The sequence below is a fragment of the Ornithorhynchus anatinus genome, chromosome 8, assembly GCF_004115215.2.
Source record: "Ornithorhynchus anatinus isolate Pmale09 chromosome 8, mOrnAna1.pri.v4, whole genome shotgun sequence".
NCBI classification, from domain to species: Eukaryota; Metazoa; Chordata; class Mammalia; order Monotremata; family Ornithorhynchidae; genus Ornithorhynchus; species Ornithorhynchus anatinus.
Genome location: NC_041735.1, coordinates 68,973,502 through 68,985,031, shown reverse-complemented (window position 1 = coordinate 68,985,031; position 11,530 = coordinate 68,973,502). Strand labels below are relative to the sequence as shown.

Genomic DNA, 11,530 nt, shown 5'->3' with positions numbered 1-11,530 from the left:
ATGAACTAGGCCACGCCGCTTAGTCCAGTGCTCTGCACGTAGTAAGCGCTCAATAAATACTATCGAATGAATTGAATGAATTAGGCCACGCTGCTTCCGGTGCCTAATTCCCATGACGATTCCCTAATTCCCATCGGGGCCTTTAGGTGAAGGCCTAAGAGAAGCAGCGTGGCTCAGTGGAAAGAGCCCGGGCTTTGGAGTCAGAGGTCATGGGTTCGAATTCCGGCTCGGCCACTTGTCAGCCGTGTGACTTTGGGCGAGTCACTTCACTTCTCGGTGCCTCAGTGACCTCATCTGGAAAATGGGGATGAAGACCGTGAGCCCCACGTGGGACGACCTGATTCCCCTGTGTCTCCCCCAGCGCTTAGAACGGTGCTCGGCGCATAGTGAGCGCTTAACAAATACCACCGTTATTATTATTATTATTAGGTGTGAAGGGATGGAGCGGTTTCGGACAAGGACCATTTCAATGTCGATTTCCTCAGGGCAGCTGTTGTTTGGACAGCTGTCCGGCCGGCGTAGAACAGCGGTGGAACCTGGGACCCCATTTCTCCCTTTGAAGTCCGGGAGCAACCTCGGCACATTCGCCCGGGGCGGATCATTTTTTTTTTGCTAAATGGGGACCGGTCACCGGACATAAAGCCGATGACATCTCTTTTGTATCGGGAGGGGAAGGGGAAGGGGCCCGGGGTTGGGGCTCTTTGTCTGCCTCTTGGGTTTAAGAAGGTGAGGGGATTGGGGGGGCGGGAGGACACCCTTTCCTTCTCTCCGTTCCAAACAAAGCTCGCGTGGAACGAGGGCGAGATTGTATTCCCGGGCGGATGGAGGCGGGAAAGGGAAAAATAATAGAATAGCTTCAGGCCGGCAGGTCCCCGCGGCTTGGTTAAGCGCCTTAAAGACGCTGGAGTTGCTCCAAGGAGCGTCTTTCGTCCCAGTTGGCCCATTTGCCAACCGGAGGCCTCGGTTCTTAGTCTCATTCAGTCGTATTTATTAAGCGCTTACCGTGCGCGGAGCACCGTACTAAGCGTTTGGGAAAGCATAGTATGGGAAGCAGCGTGGCTCAGTGGAAAGAGCCCGGGCTTGGGAGCCGGAGATCACGGGTTCGAATCCCGGCTCTGCCGCTTGGCAGCTGTGGGACTGTGGGCGAGTCGCTTCACTTCCCTGTGCCTCGGTTACCTCATCTGTAAAATGGGGATTAAGACTGTGAGCCTCATGTGGGACGACCTGATTCCCCTGTGTCTACCCCAGCGCTTAGAACAGCGCTCTGCACACAGTAAGCGCTTAACAAATACCGACATCATTATTATTATTATTATAGTACAACAGTGAACAGTGGCAATCCCTGCCCACAACGAGCTCACAGTCTAGAGCTCTGTGACTTTCGTCCGATCCCTTGAATTCTCTGGGCCTCAGTTTCCTCCTCTGTAATAATAATAATAATTGTGGCATTTGTTAAGCACCTACTACGTGCCAGATACTGTACTAAGCCCCGGGGTGGAGACAAGCAAATCGGGTTGGACACAGTCCCTGTTCCACGGGGGGCTCACATTCATTCATTCATTCATTCAATAGTACTTATTGAGCGCTCACTGTGTGCAGAGCACTGTACTAAGCGCTTGGTATGTACAATCCGGCAACAGATAGAGACAATCCCTGCCCGATGACGGGCTCACAGTCTAATCAGTCTCGATCCCCATTTTACAGATGACGATTGTAGACAATTGAATGAATGAATTCCCACGGTTTATTGTTGCATTGTACTTTCCCCAACGCTTAGTACAGTGCTCTGCACACAGTAAGCGCTCAATACATATGACTGACTGACTGAATGAATGAATTCCCTGCTCGCCAAGAGTTCACTATTTCTATCCATTCCAGTGATTGGGACAGAATAAGCATTTAACAAATACCACAGTTATCATTAAGATAGTCGGCTCAAATATAGTCCCGGTCCTAAACAGGCCTCGCGGGCCATAATGATGCTAACCGTGGCATTAAGTGTTTGCTCTGTGCCAAGCGCCGCACTAAGTGTTGGGAAAAGGACACGGTCCCTGTCTCACGTGGGGCTCACGGTCTAAGTGGGAGGAAAAAGCATGCATCGAATCCCCATTTTTCTGATGAGGAAACTGAGGTACAGAGCAATATTGGGATTTGCACAGGGTCAAATGGCAGAGTCGAGACTAGAACCCAGGTCTCCTGAGGCCCAGCCCCGTGTGGTTTCTACTTGACTAGGCCGTCTCCCTGGTCCCAGAAGAGCGGACCAGCTAGAAAATATGTCCGCCTTGGCTCACTTTCACCGGAGGCCGGTCGGCTCCCACCTTGCTGGCTTGGCCAAAGCCTCCATCTGGTAGCCACTTTGGGCGTGGCTAAGACCTCCCTACGAGAGCCAGTTTGGGTATGGCCAAGGCCTCCATCTAGTAGCCATTTTGGGCCCGGCCAAGACCTCCATCTGGTAGCCGCTCTGGGCCCCGCCAAAGCCTCCATCTGGTAGCCACTTTGGGCGTGGCTAAGACCTCCCTACGATAGCCAGTTTGGGCATGACCAAGGCCTCCATCTTGTAGCCATTTGGGGCCCGGCCAAAGCCGCCAGCTGGTAGCCACTCTGGGTGTGGCTAAGACCTCTCTACGATAGCCAGTTTGGGCACGATCAAGTCCTCCATCCTGTAGCCATCTTGGGCCCGGCCAAGACCTCCATCTCATAGCCACTTTGGGCCCAGCCAAAGCCTCCATCTGGTAGCCACTTTGGGCGTGGCTAAGACCTCCCTAAGAGAGCCAGTTTGAGCATGGCCAAGGCCTCCATCTTGTAGCCATTTGGGGCCCGGCCAAGACTTCCTTCTGGTAGCGACTCCGGGCCCGGCCAAGACCAACCTAGGGTAGCCACTCTGGGCCCGGCCAAGGCCTCCACGTGGTAGCCCCTCCGGGCCCGGCCATGCCTCTTAGCCCCTATTTCATCCTCCCCGGCCAAGTGAGCGCTAGCCCGTCACGTTCCCGGGCACGGGACGGCCCCAGGCCCGGAACCGTCTTGCGGCCTTTCCGGTGTCCGTCCCCTCCGGTTGCCATTTCGTGCCTTCCTCGGAGCCCGAGAGGGGAGCCCAAGCGGTTCCCATGGCAACCGTCTCCAGGTGGAATGGCTGGAAGCAGCTCCAGCCTCCCCCCCCCCCCGCCGCCCGGCCCACCCCCGGCCCGGCCCCGTTTGCCGCATTTCTTCCTCCTTTCCCGCCGAGGGCAGAGCCCCAAGGATGCCATCCCACCCCTTCCCCCGGGGGACCCCCCAAGACGGACTCACTAAGCTCGGGCTGGACACCTGCACGGAACCTCGCCCGCTCTTTCTTCCCAAGGGGTCACTGGCAGAAATTGGAAGTCGGGTTTCCGCGGAGGCCTAGAGGCCCTGTTGGAGGGTCGGTGGGGAGGAGGCAATCGGTCAGTTCTACTCTTTGAGACCTTACCGTGTCCATAACTGTCATTTATTTATATAGATATAATTATATATGTATACAATTATATAATATATATTGCTATGCTATACTATATACGTATATATATATATATATATATATATATATTAATGTCTGCTATTGTTCTCGCCTGTCCGTCTCCCCCGATCGGACCGTGCGCCCGTCAAACGGCAGGGACCGTCTCTATCTGTTGCCGACTTGTTCATTCCAAGCGCTCTGTACGGTGCTCTGCACGTAGTAAGCGCTCAATAAATACTATTGAATGGATGGATGAATGAATGAATACTATATACTACTACAAACTACTAAATACTACTACTATATACTATATAAAACTACTAGATATATATATATATATATATATATATATATATATATATATATGTCTGTCTCACCCCTCTAGACTATCATGTGGCTCAGTGGCAAGAGGCCGGGCTTGGGAGTCAGAGGTCGTGGGTTCGAATCCCAGCTCTGCCACTCGGCAGCTGTGTGACTGTGGGCAGGTCACTTCACTTCTCTGGGCCTCAGTGACCTCATCTGGAAAATGGGGATGAACTGTGAGCCTCATGTGGGACGACCTGATGACCCTGGATGTACCCCACCGCTTAATCCGATTGGACCCAGTCCCCGGCCCACATGGGGTTCTCCGTCTTAATCCCCATTTTACGGATGAGGAAACTGAGGTCCAGAGAAGTCAAGTGACTTGTCCAAGGTCACCCAGCAGACGAACGGCAGAGCCCGGATTAGAACCCAGGTCCTTCTGACTCTCGGGCCTGGGTTCTGGCCTCTAGGCCACGTTGCCTGGCCACGCTGCTTACCGAAGGAAACAAAAGACAACAATAGCGATAATGATAAGAATAGTAATGATGACGATAAAAAAACCCTCACTTTAAATTGCCCAAAGACCAGAAGCTCCCCAGACAAAAAGAAAATACTACTATTACCTGGCTCCGAAAAGCAGAAAGGCAGATAACCCCACACGTGGCTCAGCTCATGACAGAAAGCGTTAGCGCCCAGACCCGGAAGGAATCGTCTACTTAATCCTTTTTGTCACAGAAGGACTTGTAAAGATGATTATTTACGTTCCTGATTTCTCCTCCTTAGTACTGTTTTGTCCCGGTGTCAGCGCCGAAGAATAAGTCAACACACTCCGGCAGTTCAGCCGAGTATCAAAGCGTCACCACACGGCGCGGTTTATGAATACAGACGTCTCGATTTCCTTCCAGGGGGACGGCGAGCCGACAACCGCGACGAGAAAGCTTAGCGTGCGGAGCAGTGCGGCTTAGTGGAGAGGGCCCGGGCCTGGGAGTCAGAAGGACCTGGGTTCAAATCCCGGCTCCACCGGCTGTCTGCTGGGTGGCCTCGGGCCAGTCGCTTCACTCCTCTGGGCCTCATCGGTAAAATGGGGATTAAGAGTGGGCGCTCCATGAGGGACGGGGACTGTGTCCGGTCTGAATGACTTTTTGTCTCCTCCGGCGCTTAGAACAGTGTACCAAGCTGTGTGACCGTGGGCAAGTCACTTCACTTCTCTGGGCCTCAGTGACCTCATCTGGAAAATGGGGATGAACTGTGAGCCTCACGGAGGACAAGCTGCTGACCCTGTATCTACTCCAGTGCTTGGAACAGTGCTCTGCACATCGTAAGCGTTTAACAAATACCAACATTATCATTATTATTACCCCGGCGTTTAGAACAGTGCTCTGCACATAGCACACGCTTAACAAATACCAACATTATTATTATTACCCCGGCGCTTAGAACAGTGCTCTGCACATAGTAAACACTTAACAAATACCAACATTATATAATAAAGGCTTACCTGGTACCATAATTATTCATTCATTCATTCATTCATTCATTCATATTTATTGAGCTTTTACTGTGTGTGGATCACTGTACTAAGCGGTTGGGAGAGTACAGTACAACACTAAACAGATATATTCCCTGCCCTACCCCGTTCTTGAGGAAGTACAAGACTGTCATAATAATAATAATAATAATAATGATGGCATTTGTTAAGCGCTTACTATGTGCGAAGCACTGATCTAAGCGCTAGGGGGATGCAAGGTGATCAGGTTGTCCCACCGGGGGGCTCACAGTCTTCCCATTTTCCAGATGAGGCGACCGAGGCCCAGAGAAGTGAAGTGACCGGCCCAAAGTCCCACAGCTGCCGAGAGGGGAGCCGGGATTAGAACCCGTGACCTCTGTCTGACTCCCAAGCCCGGGCTCTTTCCCCTGAGCCATGCTGCTTCTGTACTAGACTCTGAGCCTGTTGCGGGCGGAGAGTGTGTCTGTTATCGCATCTGTTGAGTGCTTGCTATGTGCAGAGCACTGTACTAAGTGCCTGGGAAGGTACAATACGGCAATAAAGAGCGGCAATCCCTGCCCACGGCGAGCTCACACACTAGAAGGGGGAAAGACAGATATCAGTAGAAGTAGGCGGACGTCATTATAAGCTAGGATTAGAACCCAGATCCTCTGACTCCCAGGCCCGTGCTCTACCCCCCTAGGCCTTGCAGCTTTCCCTTGATTCTTTGATTTGCTCCCTTTGAGGGCAAGATTTTACTGTTGAAGCTCGATTTTAAGGCAAGAACACTAAATTCCCACTCATCAACCTGAGCAAGCATTCCAAGGAATTTTACCGGGATCAAACCATCGATCTCCTTCATTCGTTCATTCATTCATTCACTCATTCATTCAGTAGTATTTATTGAGCGCTTACTATGTGCACAGCACGGTACTAAGCGCTTGGAACGTATAAATCGGCAACAGAGAGAGACAATCCCCGCCCTTCGCCGGGCTCACGGTCTGATCGGGGGAGACGGACGGACGAGAACAGCGGCGATAAATAGAATCGAGGGGAAGAACATCTCATAAAAACAGTGGCAAATAAATAGAATCAGGGTGACGGACATCTCATTAAACAAAATAAACAAAATAAATAGGGTGATAAAAAGATATATATAGTTGAGTTCATTCATTCAGTGGGGTTTATTGAGCGCTTAGAGGGTACTTCATTGGCCAGTTATTTATTCTGATTCCACTGTGGATGAATGTGTCTGCCCGCCTCTTCTGTTGGAATAATGATAGCAATAATAATGATGATAATACTAATTACGGTACCTGTTAAGGGCTTACTATGTAATCATGTTGGTATCTGTTAAGCGCTTACTACGTGCCGAGCACCGTTCTAAGCGCCGGGGTAGACACGGGGGAATCGGGTCGTCCCACGTGGGGCTCCCGGTCTTCATCCCCGTTTTCCAGATGAGGTCACCGAGGCACCGAGAAGCGAAGTGACTCGCCCAAAGTCACACGGCCGCCAGGTGGCCGAGCCGGGATTCGAACCCATGAACTCTGACTCCAAAGCCCGGGCTCCTTCCACTGAGCCACGCTGCTTCTTGGCACCATGTGCCAAGCACCGTCCTAAGCACTGGGGTAGATAGGAGCTGATCAGGTTGGACACGGTCCCCGTCCCACATGGGGCTCTCGGTCTTCATCCCCATTTTGCAGAGGAGGTGACTGAGGTCCACAGAACTGAATAATAATGTTGGTATCCGCTGAGCGCCTACTATGTGCCGAGCACCGTTCTAAGCGCTGGGGGAGATCCGGGGTCATCGGGTCGTCCCGCGCGAGGCTCACGGTCTTAATCTTCATTTCCCAGATGAGGTCACCGAGGCCCAGAGAAGTGAAGCGACTCGCCCGCGGTCACCCAGCTGCCGAGCGGCAGAGCCGGGATTCGAACCCATGACCTCGGACTCCCAAGCCCGGGCTCTTGCCACTGAGCCACGCTGCTTACAGTAGACATGTGGCGGAGCGGGATCAGAACCCGGGGCCTTCTGACCCGCAAACCCGTGCTCCGTCCATTAAGCCACACTTCTCCTCACTAAGCCCCGCCGCTTCTCCGAGAACGGAACGGAAGCTCCGTGCGGGCAGGGAACAGGGCTCGTGTTTCTCTACCGTTTTTCCGAGGGCTTCTCCCCCTCTGGCCCGTAATCTTGTCGTGGGCAGGGAATGTGTCTGTTCTATCGCTGGGTTGTACCCTCCCAAGCAGCGGGGCTCAGCGAAAAGACGCTGGGCTTGGGAGTCCGAGGTCATGGGTTCGAATCCCGGCTCCGCCACCTGCCAGCCGGGTGACCGCGGGCGAGTCACTTCACTTCTCTGGGCCTCAGTTCCCTCATCTGGAAAATGGGGATGAAGACTGGGAGCCCCACGTGGGACGACCCGATGACGCTGTATCTCCCCCAGCGCTTAGGACGGTGCTCTGCACATAGGAAGCGCTTAATAAAGACAAACATTATTACAGTACCCTGCAGCGTGGCTCAGTGGAAAGAGCCCGGGCTTGGGAGTCAGAGGTCATGAGTTCGAATCCCGGCTCCGCCACTTGTCAGCTGGGTGACCGTGGGCAAGTCGCTTCACTTCTCTGGGCCTCAGTGACCTCATCTGGAAAATGGGGATTAACTGGGAGCCTCACGTGGTACGACCTGATGACCCTGTATCTGCCCCAGCGCTTAGGACGGTGTTCGGCACATAGTAAGCGCGTAACAGATACCAACATTATTATTACCCTGCATTCATTCATTCATTCATTCAACAGTATTTACTGAGCGCTTACTAGGGGCAGAGCACTGGACTAAGCGCTGGGAACGGACAATTCGGCAACGGATAGAGACAATCCCCGCCCGATGACGGGCTCGCGGTCTAATCGGGGGAGACGGACGGACAGAAACGAGACAACTTAATCCCGATGAATAGAATCGAGGGGATGGACACCTCATTAACAAAATAAATAGGGCGATGAAAATATACACAAATGAGCAGAGTGCTGAGGGGAGGGGAAGGGAGAGGGGGAGGAGCAGAGGGAAAGGGGGCTTAGCTGAGGGGAGGGGAAGGGGGGAAGGAGCCTAGTAGGCACTCAGTACATACAACTAACAGCTGTTGTAGCCCCATTTTGCAGATGAGGAAACTGAGGCCCAGAGAAGTGAAATAACTGGCCCCAAATCACACAGCAGACAAGTGGCGGAGTCGGAATTAGAACCCAGGTCCCGCTAGACAATAAACCCGTCGTGGACAGGGAATTCATTCGATCGTGTTTACTGAGCGCTTACCGTGTGTCGAGCGCCGGACTAAGCGATTTAAAAACGCGCCGTTTTGTGGCTAGTATATTGTCGTGTTGTAGTCTCCCTAGTGCTTAGCACAGTCCCCTGCACACAATAAGCGCTCCCAAAATATCTTCACCGTGGGCTCCGCTTTCGCTAAGATCGTCGAAAGAATCCAATTTCAATAGGACGACTTTTCACCCACTTAAATGTAAAAGTGGCCGCTTTCTGAACGTTTATAAGAACCTCGATTTTACATTTCCCTTCTTCGGGGCGTGCCTTTCCCTCGTATCTGCAAAGAAGGAAAATTCAAAGTTTCAGTTCACGCCCGACACGGAGAGAGTTCTTTCGAAAGATCAATTGCAGCCGCTAGAAACGGTTAAACCTCTGCCTCAGTAAATGCCACTTAGCCGTGCTTGATAATTACCTTCCTGGATGTCATTTTTATCAATTTCAGAAGAGTAATCTTTAAAAAAAAAAAATACACAAGATCAAAGCTTACGTTCCAAATACTTTTCTGAAAATGAGCCACCCACAATCCAGCCTTGGAGATCGTCGCGACTTCCGCCAGGGCCGTTTCTCCCTTCAGTCCAACGTGCCTCGGAAATGGGAAGAATTAATAATGTCGGTATCCGTTAAGCGCTCACTATGTGCCGAGCACTGTTCTAAGCGCGGGGGGGGGGGGGGATACAGGGTCGTCAGGGTGGCCCACGTGAGGCTCACGGTTAATCCCCATTTTACAGATGAGGTCACTGAGGCACCGAGAAGTGAAGCGACTCGCCCACGGTCACGCAGCCGACGAGCGGCCGAGCCGGGATTCGAACCCACGACCTCTGACTCCCAAGCCCGGGCTCTTTCCACTGAGCCACGCTGCTTCTCTAAGTGAGTGGAAGAGGAAGACGGAGCACAGTTGGACACGTTCCCTGCCCACAACAGGTTTACGGTGAAGAGGGGTGTGCGTATGTAATAATGTGGGTATCTGTTAAGCGCTCACTATGTGCAGAGCACTGTTCTAAGCGCCGGGGTAGATACAGGGTCATCAGGTTGTCCCACGCGGGGCTCACCGTCTTCATCCCCATTTTCCAGATGAGGTCACTGAGGCCCAGAGAAGTGAAGCGACTCGCCCAAGGTCACACAGCCGACGAGCGGCGGAGCCGGGATTCGAACCCACGACCTCTGACTCCCAAGCCCGGGCTCTTGCCACTGAGCCACGCTGCTTCTCTCTCTCTCTAAATACGTGTGTGGGGGTATACACGTATGTGCGTTGTACGGAAACCTACAGGCATGTGCACTCTAGGGAGACCCTCATAGATGTAGTTGGGAACAATAAGAATTAATAATAATAATGATGGTATTCGTTAAGCGCTTAATATGTGCCGAGCACTATTCATTCATTCATTCATTCATTCGTATTTATTGAGCGCTTACTCTGTGCAGAGCACTGTACTGAGCGCTTGGAATGGACAATTCGGCAACAGATAGAGACCGTCCCTGCCCGATGACGGGCTCCCGGTCGAAACGGGGGAGAATTCTTTTTCTGGTACTTGTTAAGCGCTTACTATGTGCCAAGCACTCTTCTAAGCGCTGGGGGGGAGATACAGGGTCATCGGGTGGTCGCACGTGAGGCTCCCAGTCTTCATCCCCGTTTTACAGATGAGGTCACCGAGGCTCAGAGAAATGAAGCGACTGGCCCACAGTCGACGAGCGGCAGAGCCGGCATTCGAACCCATGACCTCTGACTCCCAAGCCCGGGCCCTCTCCACCGAGCCGCGCTTGTTTTAGGGCCCGTCTCGCCTGCGAGGACAGCGGGCAGGTGCCGGGATGACCAACTGCCCCTTCGTAGGCCTTCGATTTGGCCGGTAGCAGACACAGAGAAGCCGCGGGGTTTAGCGGAAAGAGCCCGGGCTTGGGAGTCCGAGGTCATGGGTTCGAATCCCCGCTCCGCCACTCGTCAGCTGGGTGACTGTGGGCCAGTCGCTTCACTTCTCTGGGCCTCAGTTCCCTCATCTGTCAGATGGGGATGAAGACCGGGAGCCCCACGGGGGACCACCTGATGACCCCCGGCGCCTAGAACAGTGCTCGGCACGTAGTAAGCGCTTTAACAAATACCACGATCATTACGAATCCCCATTTTCCAGCCGAGGTAAAGGAGGCGCGGAGAATTTAAGCGACTTGTCCGAGGTCACCCGGCAGACAGGGATCTCTCCCGGCGCTTAGCACAGTTCCGGGCGTGTAGTGAGCGCTTTACAAATGCCACGAAGTACAAACAAACCGAGATACAGACCCCCACACGGAGCCCGCGACTTCCTCGTCGAAATCCTTTGTGGTTTTGTACTTGTCAATCACCGGCTTCCATCTCTCCCAACCGGAATTCTGCGAAACGTCCGCTGACATCATCCGGATCGCCGGCGGGAGGGGGAGGAAGGAGATCGCCTCGTAAGGAGGCGATCCATCGATCCATCGATGGTATCGACCGCCCGGGAGGGCACGCCGGCCACGAGGCCGTGACCCCCGCCCTCCGGGAGCTCATCGTTTAGGGGAGGAGCCGGGCTTCGGGTCCCCGCCCCGAGGAATATTAATATACATTGAGCGATTAGCCCGTCAAGGGGCAGGGACGGTCTCTATCCGTTGCCGAACTGTCCATTCCCAGCGCTCAGTCCGGTGCCCTGCGCATAGTAAGCGCTCAGTAAATACGGCTGAACGTCAGAATACAAATGAAAAGATGAAGCAGCGCGGCTCGGTGGAGAGAGTCCGCGGTCACGGGTTCGACTCCCGGCTCTGCCACCTGTCAGCTGGGTGAGCGGGGGCGGGTCACTTCACTTCTCCGGGCCTCGGTGACCTCGTCTGGAAAACGGGGATGAACCGGGAGCCTCACGCGGGACGACCTGATGACCCCGTATCTCATACCAACGTTATTATCATCATCATCGTCATAACCACCAGGTTACGGGCTCGTGAGACAGGGAAGGATGTGGCTGGA

General features: G+C 53.3%; 1 long non-coding RNA gene across 1 annotated transcript; it reads right to left on the bottom strand.

The window, feature by feature from the left end:
• Nucleotides 1–7,864: 7,864 nt before the first annotated feature.
• LOC114813673 lies at nt 7,865–9,229 on the bottom strand. Its single transcript, XR_003761389.1, has 3 exons — nt 9,053–9,229; nt 8,560–8,842; nt 7,865–7,894 (listed from the first exon to the last, which is right to left on the bottom strand). It is a non-coding gene; the product is annotated as an uncharacterized LOC114813673 (long non-coding RNA).
• Between the last annotated feature and the right edge of the window lie 2,301 nt (nt 9,230–11,530).